This window comes from Cylas formicarius, unplaced genomic scaffold, assembly GCF_029955315.1.
Source record: "Cylas formicarius isolate icCylForm1 unplaced genomic scaffold, icCylForm1.1 PGA_scaffold_1__22_contigs__length_36826433, whole genome shotgun sequence".
Taxonomy (NCBI): Eukaryota; Metazoa; Arthropoda; class Insecta; order Coleoptera; family Brentidae; genus Cylas; species Cylas formicarius.
The window spans coordinates 20,214,541-20,234,058 of NW_026844264.1; the positions used below are offsets into that span (position 1 = coordinate 20,214,541).

Genomic DNA, 19,518 nt, shown 5'->3' on the forward strand with positions numbered 1-19,518 from the left:
CGAGCTCATGGGTGTGTACCACAATAGAAGAATGTTAAAATTGAAAATTTGCTTGCCGTAGGTTTCTTTTAGAAGAGTTAATAACATGTTTATGCAATAGTTATTTAATCATCATAATGTAGTTTCCGGTTTCGATTAAGTAGGAAGCAAACAACTAAGGAATATCAACTGTTTAGACCATATCCATAATTCGTAAGTTTCCTTTACTCAACGAGTTTACAATTTTCATTGAAAGTTGAAGAGAAATTTTGAACTCATTTTGTCGCCTACAATGTGTATAAAACAGAAAAAATTATGTAATGAACACTCCCGTTAATGTTAACAAAAATTAACTGTACTGAAAAATTCCAATGCTATTTTTATACTGCGAGAGTTATGCAAATAAATATTACGTTACCTTAGTTAATAACGGACATTATTTATTTACTGTTATAGTCTATTTTTTAAACTCATTTAGAGAGTAGTATTATGTTTATCGACGGCAAACCTTCTGTATTGTCTGTTTAGAACAATGAATGTAAAACAAATGTACAAAGGGTTGTGTGACTCAATCAAATCGAAATATGCGCTCTTCTAATATGTTTCGTTTATTTTTTCTTTGGTCGTTAAAAAAAGTTGAATCATATGAATATTTTCTTTGCATTAATTTTTTTTTAATTTTTAATTTTAATGAAGATTATCAAAATATTATGAAAATTCCTAACTAATTTTTTAAACAGGTCTTTCCTCTGATCTGCGAAAGTTCATCAAGGGAAAAATCATCTGATTCGATAAACTCATTTTCACTTTCCCATTTTTCACAACAATTCTACGATTGTGTAAATAAATTATTAAAAATTAGCAACCACAAAAATATAACAGAAGTGAACAAAAATGCACCGTTTTAAAAACCTTGTAATTATTTCATAACGAATCCGTGTTGCGTGGACTGTATATCTTATGCCCGACCAACGGTGAAGTATTTTATTATAAAATAAAACTACCTATTGAAAGTGAAAGTCAAAATCATGACAGGCAATTCAAAACGAACGCGATCATATTTGCGCCAATTTTGAATAGGTATCACAAAAATGCAACGACGACCTTGACATTTTTTTGAGCAGAAGTTTTAAGAAGAGTTATAAACTGAGTTTTCTTTATAATTTCAACTCGAACTAATCGCAATAATGGCAAGAAAATCACAAATCGTGTACATAATTTAAAATTGTGCGCTACAGGAAAATTAGTGTACTGTTAAAATAAAAATAAATGCATTTAACAGGTACAGTTGACACTATGACACCAGATGTCCGGGTTTGAAACCTGTGAAAGGTCAATATAATTATAAACAGGTCTATCCACCAAAGAGATGTTGTCCTATGACCGCGACCTATGGAACACAACGGACCAGAATAAAGTCTCCCTTGATAAAACAAAACCATGGAACTGTCTTCTTGGGGCATCTACCTGATGACCGTTCAATATCCACATCATCCTCACTATAGACACTGACATTCGTGACTGTAGAGCCGGATTTTGGATTTAGTTTCGAAGACTTTACAGTAAGTAAAGGCATCCGGAGGGTTCAAGTTCTTATAACTGATTTGATGGTTGTAATTAACAACCCCCAGTTCAAAAGCAGTTGCTCAGTAATAAATATTGTTAAGATGAAACATTACAATAGCAAATTTCAACAAGTCACCTGCGTTTCTACGTGCCTATTGAAGTCAGAAAACGTTATGAAGTGCTTCCTCTCCGAAATGACAGTTCTTTACTGAAAAAACACTTTTTAAAGATTGAATCAATATTTATCTTCGCCGTTTTCTCTATAATGGGAGAAAATCCTTGAGTGTATTGGGTTATGCTGCTCACAACTACGTGTTTTGAAAACGTTTTATTATAATTTAATTACATTTATTTAAAGAGTCGTATGATCAGAGGCGTTCGCTGAAAAACGCTGCACCTAAATAGAAGAGTTGCATTTCTCGTGACAGAACCACTTTCTACACAGATTTAGCCATAATTAAGCACACCGAAGTAACATTTTAACGCAGCACGTTGATGGGAATAAAACCATCGAATAAATTTTAAAACGAGTTATTTCTCGCTTGGACTTTATGTGTTTACATTGTATTCTGTTCCGGAAAATATTTACCAGTCTGCTTCTAATTCACTAAAGATCGTTGAGCTTTTGCTAGGTCAAAGAAATATACATATCAGGATCTGCAACATAAAAAAAAGTTTTATTAACAATTATTTGGATTTGTTTTTATTTATATTAACCCACTTTGAAAGATATCTCAGAAATAATGGACTGTTGACGTTAGCGATTTCTACTTAACCACACAAATCTTTATCTAAGAAATAAATTTCTTTGGCACCACGTTGAGCCCAATCAAGACTTGCCGATGCCAAAATGCGAAAAATTTCCTTTCGTCTGTCACTTCACCTGATTAGTCAATGTTTTTACCTAATGGAAGAACATTTTAGTAGATCTTTTCAGAAACAGAAGAACCAATTGTAGAATTAATTAAAAATCGAACTATTGGCATTTTAAACTACATATAATATTTTTATGAGGGAAAATGGATCTTAACAATATTGTGATAGTACCTAGAATATTCATGTGTCAGCTAGTGCACTCGGTAGATGTTCATTCATTAGATTTATTCCATGCGGCAGTTTACTTGTTTAGTCAATATCTAAGTGAATTGCTTAAATGGTTACAGTGCGTATTGTTCCTTGGTGAAGTCACCTCATATATCAAAAACAAATTCTTTTATCCATCCGAAACGATGTTTACAGCGTATTAATGGCCTTATTTAGAATGCCGAGAGTGATTGGTGTTCCTCTCACATACGCGCGTTGCATTCCACTTAGAAACCAAGCACCTTTTCACTTTCGTTAGCTGACTACGTGCATTTTGTAGCAACACGTATATTACAATATTTTTGAATTTGTGAATAATAACATATAAATATATATACCGCGTCTTTTTTGGAATAAAATGCTTATAATTATAATTAAATAAAAAAAAGTGATTGAATAACTGTTATATTTTAATATCTTAAAATGTATGAACAGTAACGGGGTACTGGTAACTACAGCAACTTTATAGATAGCAATGGGAAATCCCTTGTTATTTATATTCAAAGGTTGTAAGCAATAAAAGATGATGGCTGCTTCCATATTTGTAGCAATTTAATTTATTTTATATGTGTCATCCCAATATTTCAACCGATATTTTATTAGTATATCACGAGTTCAATAGTTAGTAATGCAAGGAATGAATGCGAAATATGTAATTATTAATTAATCCAAATGTATTTAAAAAAATGCAGTAGAATGTTTCCCATATTTTTAATCTTCCAAAGAATCCTACAATTTTTAGGTGAAAGTTTGAAGTTTTTCAAGTTGTTCAAGCGCAGCCATCATATTCCATTCCTTACTTTGAATAAATTAAAAGAGAGTTTTCTACTACCTGGCATACGTAAAATGCTTCATAAGTACCGCCGGGAGCCACTTAGAGCATTTCCCACACTTTGGTGATGAGTTGAGAGCTATCGGATGCTTTCTGTAGAATTAAAACATTAAATTGAATTTTGAAGTTTGCAAAAATATGATGAGCACTGAAAAACGTTCTGTTCTAAAGGTGTGAATTCTAAACAAAAAAAAAGTTCTGCTTAATTAATAATTTATTAATTAATTATTATTTTGTTATTTGTCTTGTCGCTAGATTTGAATTTGTTTCCAATCTTGCAGGTCTGTATGAAATAGGCCCCAATGTATAAGAAATGAGATATGTTCTTGGCGAACCATATTCCACATATGTAAGGGACAAGATTTTTTTCCTGAGATTTTCGCAATGAATGCCTACGAAGAATTGCGGGGCATTCTTACCCATACTGTCTATATTTGCACGTATATACGTTAGAAGATGTCCCCCATTACCATAATAATTGTACAATACCATTGTTAGTAATAACGGTTACGTGCCGTTATTATGCCGATCTCGCAATGCATTCCCACGTATAGCGTCAGTTTCCTTTTTTCGTAATTGCGAGATGAATCTTTGAGCTAAATAACAAAAACCGTGTTTAATTTAATTCAATTTATAAAAAACCAAAATACCATCCTCCAGTTGTGGCCACGTATTCAGAGTTTTTATTATATTTACTAGATCTGAATTACGTACGGTAGTTAAACCCACATCACGAGAATTTTCTAAGTAAATTCTTTAGGGAAGCCTTATCAATGGGTTCGAGTTCATCGGCTTTGACCTTAAAATTTAATTAGCTTTCTAAACGATATGGACCCTAGAAATTATTTTAATTGCCTACACAAAACCTTCGAGAAAAGCAGGATGGAAAGTTAATGTTCTTTCGTACGATAACTTAATGCAGGTATTATTTACTTTTAAATTGTGGATGTCAACATCAAAAGATAACGGTTGATTGGAAATAAAATAGAAATGGCGGACATTCTTATTCCACTGAGAAAAAAAATTGAATTTTCAAAATCGCGATGTTGTTTTACTTTTACTTTTTCTTCAAGTTACCAAGGAATCAATCTTTATAATTTTAAAGTCACGTTTTAATAAAACTTTATACTCAATAACAACCTTTACATATAGGCAAAGAATACTTATCTGTGTTCTTCTGGATGTTTGTTTTATGTTTCAATAAATTTTGGCTATATAAAAATATATTCTTATTAAGTTGCAACTATGTAAATGATTTTTTCGTTTATTCGTATGTTTTTATTACTTGTTATTAAACATATTTGTTAACTTGCTCAAATGTCTAACATGCTTTATTTTAAGATTTTGTTCGTAATGTGTCATTCTAGAGAATTGTTCATTTTAAGAATTCCGTGAGCATCTGGTGTACTGTGAGTTTGCATCATTTTAAAATAATAGGATTTTTGACTTTTAATAAGCATAATAACTTAAGCGCTACTTTATCATTGTTATACACGAAATTCGTTTGTACAGCGTAGGCCAAATTCGATATTTTTTGGAGGAGTTTGGTATTTGTAGCAGAGGTAGAACCAAGGATCAGTACATATGAACTGAGCTTGTTCTTTTGCACAAGTTCTAATATGAAAGCTTTGATACGTCGTTTAGTTTCTTAGTTGGAATTTTCAAATTTTGTACTTTAGCTAAACGGAATTTTAATTTTAATTTCATAAACGAGTGATTGAAACAGTTTACCAAACGTGTTGCATACTCCACTTTTTCTACGAGCATGAGTGTTTGGGTACATTTTTGCAAAAGAACAAGAATTCATTTGCTTAGTGGGAGTTCCCAGTTCCGTGTGGTAATATCTCGGAAATGTCCTACGTGAATCCCAGCCGTAGAACACGAACCTGACGTCGTAACACTTTCCGCACAATCGATCGATGTATAACTGGGAATTTTAGAGAAGAGAGTAGAAAAAAGTTAGATAGAGATTTTTTTCCAAGACAGATCTATTCCGAAACACCTAGTTTAGAAAGTTGCCTTTTTATTTATATTTTTTTACTAGATATTTGCAACACTGATAGCCATTTTCTCAGTTATTTTGATGTAAAGCTGACGGTTCTGCATGTGTTCCATATTACTCACATCACTCAGTGAATATATAGAAAGAGTATAATATGTATCACTTTAATAAACTTCTTCAGACACTCGTCACTAAAGCGTTGTTTATAAAACTTGCTGCATAATATACTATTCAGAACGTGTGTGTCTCTTTTCTTCTGTTGCCGAAAACTAATCTTAATAACGCTGACATAATAAAAAATATCAAATTCCATTTAAATATGAGATTCATCAGTTCGAAATAGGCATTCATACACATTCAAGTTGTGGACTAAATAGCAGTATGATGATGCGTGAATTTATCTTCGTAAAATATTGTTATTAGTTATAATGGCGTTACATAAACAATTTGTTATGTTTGCGGCAAAGCGCTCTTAGCAATAATTGAAACTATTTTAATTACCTTTAATTATTCCTTCGGACGCGTTATGAAGTGTAACGAATTCACAAGCGAACCTCAGTTTACTTCCTGCATATGTTTCTATTACAATTTCGACAGTATCCGGTAGTAAAATATCAGCACGAGAACAATTAATATATTTTACTATAGCATCCGGTTTTAAAGAATGTAAAATATTTTGTTTTAACAATTTTACGAGTTCAAAATTTCCCAGTTAGCAGAATAATTGCTGCAAATGCAGAAAAAACATAATTGAATGCCGACGTTAACATGTACTTGGCTTAAATTAGACAGCAGTTGTCGTTACCACCTCGATTAGACAAGATAGTAAGTAAGCAAAAACTAAACATAATTTTTGGCTTTTTTGGTTTATATTGGTTCTTAGAAATAAAGTAAAATTCGATTATTTTCTGTATTTTTATTGCTTAATTAAAACCTAAATTCTATTAAAACCAAGAGTAAAATATTTTGGTACCTGAACTTCAATTATTTTCTTTATCCAAGTTATCACCTCCTTAGGTATCGGTTCGTACCTAGCATAAACTTTCTGTGAAAAATGAAGAATAATGCGATTCAAAAATGTAACTAATAGCTCTTTTGTAGAGTTAGCTTGAACAATGTGTATATACGTCGTATGGGCAATTGTACGTTGGAAATTGAACATTCTTCTACTGTTTTAAATTGAATATAGAGATATATTGCTTTTTTTTGAATCATTACTTAAAATTAGAGAACCTACACATTTCTACCACCAAGCAGAAAGTTTGATTAGTAAAAAACTTTACCGTATTTGTCGAGAATACAAATGACTTCCGCTAATTGCTGAAGCCGGAAACTATAGGAGATCACAAAGTTCACAATTAGATGCAGTCATATAGCTGTTGTATACTGATTTAAGAAATGTAAAAATTGATGTGTATTCAAATATACTATTTTCTACTCAAGCGTGCTGAAATTGTCACTTTAAGGTGTCAACTTTGTTACTCACACTTCCGGTACTTTCGTCACAACCTTTGGTGCGATCGGATGTCGTCCGCATAGTATTTTGAAGTTTTTCATATCTGACTGAGTGAATGTATTCGTACCGTTAAATATGTAAATATAAAACTAACCAAAACTAATGGTCATAGAAAAAGTATACTAATTTGAAATTGTTGGTTTCCTTAAAATTGGAAAATGAAAATTACTTTAAAATGTACAGTGCGTTCAATTTACCTTGATAGCATTTTAATTGACTGTATTTTTTTTGTTTTTAGAGATATCAAGATAAACAAAAAAAACAAAGTTTAGGGTTAGTAGAAAAGTTTTTTCCAAGTGAGGTATAAAACAAAACACTAACACTTTTCTGACATATAAGCCTACATCATATTTTTTTAAATGGAACCCCTGTATATTAGATATATGTGTTTAATTAAATATCTTATTCCGATTACAATAATGTAACACATTTTATAATTTAGTCCAGACGTTTTTGACAAATCGGCCAAAATGGGAAATTTTTATATATTTTCAAAGAGTGAGCTGACTGATAAATGAAAATATGTTTATGTTTGACATATTAGTAAACAACGTTGATGGATGAATTATTGTCCAACTCATTATTGTCAAAATGGGTTTTCGAGAATTTAGCATCCGTATCATATTCTTCAAGTATACTTTCTGAATAATAAAAGTGCAACCGCAGCTCATCGTCAGTATCCAGAGCGCCGAGCTCGGTCAAAAGAGATATTTCGAAGGCTGGCAAAAAATTTACAGAAAACGGTAACGTACTGAATTATGCCCGAATCATAATGTTTTAAATGAAGAAAATAAGGCAAATATATTAGGATTCTTTGAAGCACATCCAGTTTCTTCTATTACTAGAATATATCAAGAGACATCCATTTCTCGGGGACCAATCCACTCAGTTTTAAAAGATTATAAATATAATGCATTTAAATTTCGGAAAACTCAAAAACTAAGTGCAGAACAATGTCAAAGAAGGGTGCAGTTTTGTTTGGATTTTTTTTTAAATAGACATAATGAGAATAATAAATTTTTGAAAAACATTTTATGGACTGATGAAAGTTCGTTCACTACAAGAAAGGGTTTTTGTAATAGACAAAATACGCGATATTGGTCTTGAAATAATCCTAGACAAATACATTAAATAAAAATCCAGGGGTAAAGTCTGTTCATAGATATAAGAAAGCGACTAACTGATGCGAATTAAGGAAAGACCCGGGCAAGCTGTAAGAATTTATTAAATTATTTTTATTACCTACTTAAATTACTTAAAATTATTCACATAATATATCAATTCACTATCGCTATCATCGCCTGTTTTAATTATTATTTGTTCTATTTTATTTGCAATTATTTGCAGCATCGCTTCTTTTTTTCTTCGCTGAAATGGGATTATTCACAATTTTCCATACAGTTGATGTTGGAATTTTCGTCAATGTGGCCGTTTCTTCTAAAGATGCTTAGTTGCAGGCACCACGTTCAATGAGAGTCAAGTAAACATTGTTTATAACTCCCTTAGTCTCAATAGAATAGTGTTTTCTATATTTGGGCGGGAGCATCTCCTGAGATACACTAGAATGACACATATTTTGCATAATTCGCACACGATTCAACACACGCTGTATTACACACGAAATAAGAATGATTACTAATAAACTTAAATTAAGTAGTATACCAAACCAAAGAATATTGAATTCAGGTAGGAATAAAATTATTTTCTATTACGGAACACAATTTTACCTGAATTTAAATTCCAAAACTTTAGGTAATAATCTTGTTGCATTGTATGTTAATGACCACCCTTGGATAATTCAATTCAAAAGCAATTGGTCACTTTCTTATATCTATGAACAGACTATACCAATCAATTAATGTGTGGTGTCGCGTCATAGGAGATTTACCCCTAAATATATCAGCAAGATGGTGCCCGTCATCATAATGTCGTGCAAGTTAAAAAAAATTTTCTGTCAAAAACTAGTGGACTAAAATATAAAGTGTGTTACATCATTGTAATCGGAATAAGATATTCTATTAAACACATATATAATATAGAGGATGTTCCCTTTAAAAAAATATGAAGTAGGCTTATAAGTCAGAAAATTGATAGTGTTTTGTTTTATACGTCACTTGAAAAAAAATTTGGCTACTAACACTACAGCCAAGAAAAATTGAACCCACGGTTCCTAATTATTTTTATTATTTATTTATTTATAAGATAGTGAGTTTTGAATAACATCAACTTCAATTCTAAAGGGGTAACCTGCTAAACACTACATGTTTAGGTGCGATGTTCTATGAATTCTATTATAGTATTATTTTAACAATTTTCCGATGTGGTCTGATATCGCGTCACTTCGTTTAACAAATCCTTAGGACTCAACGACCTTCTACCTATTTCAATGAAAGCAACAGAAAAAACCGAAGATGCTACGTAATGCCGCGCGAGCAGTTTGGATGCTCCATCCGAGTCAAAGTCCTTTGTTCAGAGGTCACGGTCTAACTAAACTATAACTTATCTAACTGGCTAACCGACGATCCGGAAAGTGGAAAGAAACTATTGAATAATATAATTTAATGAGGAGTTTTTGCAACTATTCCTTTTGAATAATGAGTGGCCTGCCTAAATGTAAAAGTTCCGAGATAATTCGATTGTTACAATAACAACGCTGAAATTGTATATCATTGCGCTTTCGTACGAAAAGTGAAATCATCGTGTTTTACAAAAATCCTTTTATTATATTTCTGTCGATTTTAGGACAGTCACTATGGAGAAAGACTTAATAGAAACTTATTAAGAATAGATTTTTTTACTTTATAGGAAGTTATATCACAGAACACTTTGAGACTAAATCCTAAAAGCAAAATTTAAAAAAAAATGACCCATTTGAGAGAGAAAATGCATTAAGAAATAAACGAGCTCTGAAACCAAAAGGACGAAGGAAAAATCTCATTTAAAACAGCACCGCTGTTATAACCTCGACAAACAAATCAACGAAATAACCTTTAATTTTCATGTCCTCCACCGCTGTCTGGTCGGTCTACCTTCCTCAAGGCGAATGTATAATAAGAAACTGCATGTCAAAATGCAGGCCGATTTTGTGAGTCAGTTTTTTTACTGAGAGAAAACAGGCGAATCGATCATTAAACCTATACCTAGACATGCCTGCGAATTCTGTTTTTCTCACGGTTTTTTTTAGAAGACTTTGTAAGTAGGGCGTATTATTGGGCAAGTTAATTTAAGCTTTACGGAAATTTTAAATATTTAAAATTATTATTAAAAAAGATTTTGCGAAAAGGCGGGCATTTCCAAATTATGCTCACATTAAGTCAACACACTAAAGCGAGATAAAACAATTTTTTTAAAAAATGTCACCACCAACAACAAAATTCAATAAAGCATTTGAAATTTTTGAAATTAAGTTCGTAGGAAGGGGGTATTGGAATTGTAAAAAATCGGAATGTAACCACAACAGCAATACAAATTGATTGAAAACAAACAATTAAAAATTATTGTCAGATTTGAAAAATGGAAAAATATACGAAAAAAATCAAAATCCCACTTTATTCGGGGCCGTGGACTCTAGCAAATCTCTAGGTTGAGCATCTCTTTTAATAATTTTTGACTTATTCTGTAAAAAGGGTTGAATTGAATAAATTACATCATTTCCTACATTATTAATCACCTACGCAAGCAAGTGATATTATTTAAGTACAAAATATTCTGAAAGTTCAAAACTCACCAATTTCAGAACTGATAGATTTTTAAAAAATGTTATTGCTTTTAACAAAAAAAAAAGGACAAAACCGTAAATGACAGAAAAGGCATTATGGAATAGTTTTTATTTCGTATAATTATTTATTAACGCCAAGGGTTCGTCTTCTCGACAATCATTGATATCTCCTAAGCATTATCATTTTAATTAATGTTTCACTATATAATTGGCGTATTACCTTCATACTAATTTTTCAAGCGAAAGTTTCTATGAAAATCAGGCATTGTTTCAAGAACAGATTACGATATATTTGCGTATTTTCAGACGAAACATAAACGGTGTCGTGTTTCCCAGACGGAAAGGGTTTCAATTTCTGACCATTAAAGAAGAAGCACGTTCCGTTTAGCAAATAAACGCACGTACCAACGTCCAAAGCAAAGAACATTAACCTCGGCTACCTCACGGGGCTTTTATAAAAATCTGACAACGTAATAAACCCAGACGTAGGCGGAACAGACGAATGCGCTCATACAGATATACGAGGTGCCTCATTTAACGAAAAAGTAAATACAAACTTAAAAAATTAATTAGATGGTTTTTCCAATAAATGATCATTATTACTTTTGATTAATGGGGGGGCTTTTATCTTCACGATTCTACGCACAACGCATTTTTGCTGGTTTAAACTTAATAACATAAACTTAATGTTCACTCAAATAGAACTCTAATAGAACTTTTTTGCTCAAGTGTTTATGTACATTTGCTTTTCGATTTTTCGCAAATTCGTGGAATTATTTATTGTTCGAAATCAAACCTAGGCAGCAATCTATAGCCAACAGCTAGTTTTGGTGCCAAAAATGTATGGAGAAAATATGCGTTCATATGTGACATCTAATGTAAACCATTTTTAAAAAGTAAATCAAGTTTGATTTGCGAGCCAAATTTCACAGTTTTTATTCCTTGTGAGTTAAGAGTATATTACGCAACAAGTACGGTAAACGGCACGAGTCAAGAGTTTATTTGGCACAAGCGGAGCGAGTGTTCAATAAACGAGTCACTTAAAAAGTTTACCAAGTTAGTTTTTAGGTATATTTTCGCAAAACAACAAGAATACATTCACTGACATGGCCGACAAAACTGCCAAACGTCAAAATTCGAGGCGTGAGAAATATCTCCGAAAACATCCGATTGCTCCCAAGCCCGTACAGTAAAATCTCGGAAATGTCCGAAGTGGCTCGGATCCGTGAGATACGAAACTCATGTGGTAAAGTGACGCTCCGACGCCAGTGCTATGGTTCCATAAACAGTCAACACAACAGTGGGACAAAAATTCTCGTTCAAAATCTGCGTCGAATTCGATGTTACACTTAACTAGTTTTTACAAAAATGATAAACTGCAATGGCAATTGAAGCGGTTTAATTCAGATCATATTGTTTAAATGACATTGAATAAAAATTTGAAATTTGGAACGCATGTGTACCTTGATTCATCTTTTAAAAAGAGTTACAAAAATTATAGTTTTCATTAAAAAAAAAACAACCAATGACGTCACATATAAAAAATTGCAATTTCAAATACCAATAGAGTTGTCCGAGTATATTTCCGAAAATTGATTTACTGGATTTATTACAAATTAGAAAGCACTTAATGTAATTGTCTATGGTGTGAGTGGTATTTATCCTCCGTTAATCCTTATATTTTGCTTTGCTGAATTGCTGGAAATAGATTTTGATTCGCACGTAGGCGACGAACCACCTCACCGAAATATTTCATACCGCATTTGTTTTTGTTTAATATTCAATGACAAAGTTTAATTATTATTAATTATTTATTTACTAATTTGAGACCCTTCTGATATGCTTTATTTGTGGTTAAGATAGATTTCTTCGTATAATGTTCTTTAATAAGTGTTTTTTATTTGATTAAATTTCCTCCTTTAATAAGAACTTGACTGATGGAAAATCAGTCAAGTTCATTCCCTTTTCCTGATTGTAAAGCGTAGCAAAAAACACTACTTACTGTTTAATTCTGAATTCGCAAAAGCCTTACCTAACATGGCACGACTTGTCAGGCAAATCTAGTACATTATCAAAGTAAAGCAGCTTCAGGCGAAACCAAAAAGCAACAAATAATTAAACATCCAATTTCCAATGCAATGCAATAAAAATATTAATAAATGTGTTAGACTTGATATTGTGGAAATTTAGAATCAGATGGATAAGTTAAGAATTTTTTTATTTTGTTGCTTCTAATAAAAAAGTCAAATTAAAATATGTAATCTTAACACAATTGAAATCAACCAGTAGTTCGGAAAAATGAATGACTTATTTGGAATGCCAACTACTCATGATTTTTTCGGAATGTTTCAAATAACTAATACAAAACTAGTTTTATTACTAGGTTACAACCTAATACACCTACAACAGATAGGAATGGAATTAGTATATAAATAGGCACCGCAATAAATAAATTCTAAAGAACAGAAATTTCAGTAAAGATATTATTGTCGACAAATAATAACTAATATGTAGTAAAAGCCGTAACCAATATTACGTATTTGAAAATGTCTGTGTGACTACCATCTATTTACAAGCGCTGATGCCATGCTCAATGAGGGCACGTTTATATTTTTATACCCAAAACAATATTTTTGGCGAAGACTAACGAAAACTGTAGCAGTTGTCACCTCTTTAGAACTTGCAAAATTTTCACTTATTAAGCGACTGGGCTTATTAAAGAAAAAAAATTAAAAAACTTGACCTACCGGTTCGTAGAGTTTCAGCGCTTTTGCGCAATCGTTACGAAATAAAATTTGCTCACTCCCAATCGTTAATTGCCGACAATAAAATAAAATTTCTGCAATTACTGCTGAGAATCTTCACGCGGTGGGGAAGCGTAAATAATAAAATATGGGATTTTATTTAAACGCGTTGAACCTAAACCTAAATACCACGAGCTGCGCAAATAATCTTCTTCGCTGGTATTTCTCTTGCGTAACTTACTCGTTTTGTCGTTCGTCCATCTTCACTAGAACGTTAAACAGAATCTTAAATGCCTCATTATGATTGTAACACGACATTCTCGAGTTTGAAAGCGATTTTTTTTATAATCGATCGCGATGAGAATAACGACTTGCAATACTTCATTTATATAATTTATAACTATAATTATTTGTGTTCGTAATACATGCATATAAATGTGTTACAAAATTCCTAGCCTAAATTTGTTGGTTTATTTAATAAGAGATACAGTTACAATGATCAATAGTTTATGTTGCCGCTGTTATTACCATAAATTCATTAATCCTCAATTGCTTAATGAAATTGTATAATACCAGCAAGCTGTTTATCAATACCGGCTAAGAGGGAGTTCGCCATATGTCGGAATGTTAACGTTGAGTATAATTCAGTTTAAATTTGTAATGAACAGTAATCATACCCCAAAATATTCATAAGCATGTCCACGAACAGAACTTCGAACTTTAGCAAAGCATGCGGTAAAATCTCCGAAAACATTCGATTGCTACCAAAACCGTGCGATAATATTCCGGAAATGTCCGAAGTGGCCCGGATCCGTGGGACAAGAAACTCACATGGTAAAGTGACACTTCCCGCAAGCTATATCGGTGTATAATTAGGTATTTTACAGAAGGGAGTAGACAATAGCATAATATGCAATAAGTGTGGTAAACGACATTTGAGTCACGAGTATATTTTGTACCAGCGGAGCGCAGCGGCGCTAGTATTTAATAAACGAGCGACTAAGTAAGTTTATTAAACGTGTTGCCTACTATACTTTTTCTATGACCGTTAGTTTTTGGGTTCAGAATTGGCAAACGTCAAAATTCAAGCCGTGCGGTAAAATCCCCGGAAACATCCGATTGCTCCAAAATCCATCCGGTAATATCCCATAAATGTCCGAAGAAGCTCGGATCCGTGGAATAAGAAACTCACGTGGTAAAGTAAGGCTTTCCGCACGCTAGATCGGTGTGTAATTAGGTATTTTACAAAAGGGAGTAAAAAAAGTATAGTATGCAACTCGCTTGGTAAACTTTTTAAGTCACTCGCCTCGCTCGTGTCAAATAAACTGTGACTCAAATGCCGTGTACCATACTTCTTGCTTGATATACTATCTTAACTTCCAACATTTTTTTCCGCATTTCATACTAGCGAATTATTACCAGGAAAAAAATGAAAATATAGATTTTTTGGAACTATGTTACTTCAATGGAAATTTAATACTTCAAGTTATTGAATACTTAAAGCGTTTCCTTTACTTTCATTGGAGCTGACACAATACAACTTTTTTTAGATACCAAAATACAAACGCAATACTATGACCATGTCATATTCAGATGCTGAGGCTGAAACTAGAAGAATGTTGAAATGACGATTTATTGAATGCTGCATCCAAAATATTTGCTGACTACGTCTAGTCTAGTTAATTAAGTCTGTGAAACATATCACTCCAAATATAATTTCATATAAACCCAGATTAAATTATTTTGTACTTAAACTAATTAAGCCATCATAAACCATAATGAAAATAATGAAAATAGTGATATTGAGACGAACATCACAATATATTGAGAATTTTTGCAGCTTATAAATAAATTTAATAAATAGAATATGGTTAGCAATACATTTTTGCTTCTCCATTGAAAAAAAAGTATATTAAGGTTATGTCCATAGAATAACCGAATGGTTTGATCCTACTAATCTTTTATCTTTCTTCCGTGGAAAGTAACTGGGAATAAAATTTGCAGAACAACATATGGACTTGAATTCTGTAATAAATCGTTTCGCATCAGAGGAGCTTATTGAATTTAGTCAATGTCCTAGATATAACTATTGATTTATGTAATAATGAAGTACGAATCGATTATGTTGTTATGTGGTTAAATTAGTTGCGCTGTTCAGTTAGAAGACTTTGAAATTTTTGAAATTTTAAAATTACTTTCACTATTTTGTTCCATATAATATTATCTAGTATATTGTAAAGCAGGTGAAAAGCAATAAGTTTTGAACACAGTCGTTTCCGAGAACTACAAAAATATAATCAAATGTATTTCTTATTTTTAAATATATAAATTAGTCTGTTTTATCATACAGAAAATTTAAAATATGTAGCATATTTTGCAGTGGTTGTTTCTCAGTGATCAATTAATTTTCTTAAATTTTTGTATAATTATTTTGGAAATTGTAGCATGTGGAATCTCTATAGCGAAATTAAAGTGTCAAAATGAATAAGAATTTTAAAAAAATTGAACTATTTGGTAAAATAATGACTTCTAATACTAAAGCTTTCGCTGGTCAGGTGCATTGTTCGCTCACTAATAAGCCGTTATCTGCCACTTATGCAAAAAAAATGCGGCCAGACTTGAAAAAAAATATTTTCTCTTAAATAAACCGCTGCTGATGGTAAACGTAAACGCATCATGCCCTTTCGCTGATTGTAACCGGCATCCCAATGTGCGAGAGAGCGGTTGACCTTGATAGAGCCGTCAACCGATTGATTCTGACGTTGTTGCCACTTAATGTTTCGATTTCAAAATCGATTTTATTGATCGATACTCGTTCCTGTTGGTTAAAATATTAGGGTATATTCACAATTGTTTATTCAACATAGTATTGTTGATGAACAAATAAGTATTTAAAATTAAACAATAATTTAAAAAATCTGATTGCACAAGGATATATTAATAAGAGCCAGTGAAGAAATATTAAAAATACAAATCTTTACGGAATGATGCCGGGAAGCTAAACGTAACGAGTGCTCAAATTGAACATCCTCATTTCCCATGGTTGTTTTCAAAGGGTCTGTTCCGGATTGATTCAGCTCCTTCCTTCCCTTCCTTACAGTCTAAATTTCTAACCCACTAATTATATGTTACATGTATACAATTTCATTTTCTATTTTTCCAAAAAAATGCACTTAATTAAAGCTTAAAAATGATCCTTTCATTTTTTAACAATAAAAATATGACGTCATTTTATACAATTACTTATTCGCATATTGGAAGAGATTCGACATTATCAATAAATAAACTAAGTAGTTAGCACCGAAGCAATATTTACTGCTTGACTTCGGGCTACTGCTATGTAGAATACAGTAGCAATTGAGTTTGCATTGGTCGAACCGAAATATCTATATTTGTTTGTTTGCCAGTCAGTATCGTTTTATCCATTTTGTGATTTTAGTTATTTTTTTGAACGTTGAGAACTAATTTTCCAATAATTTGCAAATGTAAAATTCGTATGAGTTATCGTTCAAATTACCCATAAATTTTTTGTTTTACAAAACTTTAGAGCCCGATATATAACTGAACATACAAATAGTGTTTGCCGAATTTTATAAAAAGGACCACAATAGCTTTAGGATTCACGTTTATGTAGGCTGCTAGTTTTTAGACATTTAATAATGTATTAATACAAGATTTAGCGCAGAAAACAAAAGCAAAGATGTACTGGTAATGACTGAATCAAAGTAGATTTGTATATATTATTCGATGTTTTTTCCAATGATTATAATTCTTTTAGTTAATGTGATAATTTTTATTAGGCTACACAAATTTTTCTGGACCTTTTTTTTGGCCGTTGCGTACTATTAAGATCCTTTTCAGAATTTATTCAACCATCTTTAGGAAATGTTGACAATTATTATTGGCCCCCTTGCTCGTCCAGCCGGCGTGTGTATTCGCTATTGCATCTACCCATTTAAGGTTGAGTGCTTCGTAGTGCGATCGCCATCCTATGGTCGGATATGCTTCAACGGTTTCCTTGTGGGCTTCATTATTGGCAGTCGCATCTTGTTATCTGCAAGTTCGTCTTTAGCTCTTAAAAAATGTTTATGTTGTGTACTTTTTCGTAGCACCTCGACTATTGACAGTGTCTGCGTAAGTAGCTTTTTTACATTTAGCAATTTTCCGCCTTTAAATCTTTGGAATTCAACCCGAAAAGTTAAGAAAATACCATTAAAATATCAACACAAGTTCTACTGACGTTTCGATATATTATTAATAAAACGTTTTTTGATTTTTAATTATTTCAACTCGATTATATTATATTGTCTTGTTTTAATCGAATGCCCGTCCTTACCAATTAATAATTGCATTTTATCGCTGCATCGGGCGTATTTCCAACGATAAAACTAAACGATTTATTATTAAGCGTAGTCGCTTGGATAAAACCGCAAAATTGCTAGATGAACTCGACCTTTTAAAGCGGATTTCGTCTTGTTGCCACCATAAATCGATTGCCTTTAGTATTTTAACGCATATCAGATAACTATCAGTACTGAAGACTAATTTTACAGACAGAACTAATTAAAATTGTAGAGTTTTTTGTACAAAACAACTATTAATTGTACTCAAACACGATAATGTTTAAAATATATAACTGCCGGATTTTTGGTGCTGTGATCTGAGTTTTATGTTCTGCACGTTGAGTGGTCCAAATTTTTTCTTGCTCTTTTATATTTAGTTATATAAATGGGGAAATAGGGCTTTTTTATTGTTTGATACAAGGTAAAATAGTTAAAATTTCAATATACTTCTTCAGAATAGAGCAGTTTGCGTTTTTCGAAAAGTATTATTTCAATAATAACTGATATAGTATATTTCATCAATACTTTTGATTTTGTGTAAAAGGAAAAAGGATGGTAATCAAATATATGTTATGCAAATGATAAAATCCTCATTATTAGATGAAAAAACTTTGTTTATATGATCTTAAGTTATAAAAATAAACTCTGCTTAGCCATTTATACTTACCAACCATTTCTACTTACCAACATCTATCACAAAGGGATTTGCCATTTTAAAAAGGGTTAATTAATTAAAACCATCATGAAACTATTAGTAGTTATTTTACATAAACCGTCAAAAATAGTCAAAATATATTAAAACCACTTAGTTGAAATAAGCAAACTAACCAATTAAAAGTACCCGCTAACAAATAATTTAAATCTAAAAAACCTAAAGAAATAGAAAATTCGAGTAGTAGGGATAATAATGACCTTGCATTCCATTATTTATTATAATTCGTTGAACCAATTGAGTGAGATAACAACAGTATTACAGTATTGCTAACAAAATAACTGCTCATTTACCTGAGGAACAATATAACACAACACCATCAAATTTTGACGAGTATAAAACCCTGAACCAACTAACTCAGGCTTAACGAACTTTGTTTAAGCGGAAGTGCTGTTATCCGCACAAAAAACACGAGCAAATTATTATGAGGTTCATAATACCCATTAATATTCTCGTGGCGAAATAGGACCTTGTTGTATATTTTGATAATTCGTATTTTTAAGAGAATCGTTTATTGGACTATTTGCAATAACAAATTAGATAACCGCATGGTATCAACCATATTTAAATAATTACAATAGACAACTACTAGCAATTACACGCTTCAAGATCTAATCGTGGTCTTTGAACTAGGTGATTTGAATTGAATAATGAGCTCTGCGGCTATTTTTTCCTCAACATTGCGGTGCTACTATCGCTATCGTTTTACTATACTCTCGTTTGAATATATAATATTTCCTGTTTGATTTTAGCGTAATTTTCCGCCACTATTCATTTTAAAAACACGCATTCAAGCTATAATATTTTAACCAATTAACTAACCAATTAGTTTTTGCGGAGTGCAACAATCAACATGGCCGAGTTGAGTATGGGTTTAGAAGTAGTAGGTTAGTTTGTACGAAAATGTCATAGCCGCCTTAGCTAATAGATATATGGTATTATTGAATTTCAGGACTGAATCATAAAGAAAATCATACTATATACATTTCTTTTTAGAAAAAATAAAGTGATCCAAAATTACGC

General features: G+C 31.9%; 1 protein-coding gene across 2 annotated transcripts in view; it reads left to right on the forward strand.

Annotated features, from left to right (window-relative positions):
* LOC132696400 (uncharacterized) overlaps nucleotides 1-19,518 on the forward strand; it is a 67,160-nt gene that overhangs the window by 21,814 nt on the left and 25,828 nt on the right. Inside the window, exon 1 of one of the 2 annotated variants that reach the window (XM_060661206.1) lies at nucleotides 19,344-19,356. The exons of the other annotated variant lie outside the window; for it this stretch is intronic. The gene's annotated coding sequence lies outside the window, so the exon portion shown is untranslated. Of the gene's footprint in view, nucleotides 1-19,343; nucleotides 19,357-19,518 lie in introns of those variants that run through there. 2 annotated transcript variants of the gene reach the window in all.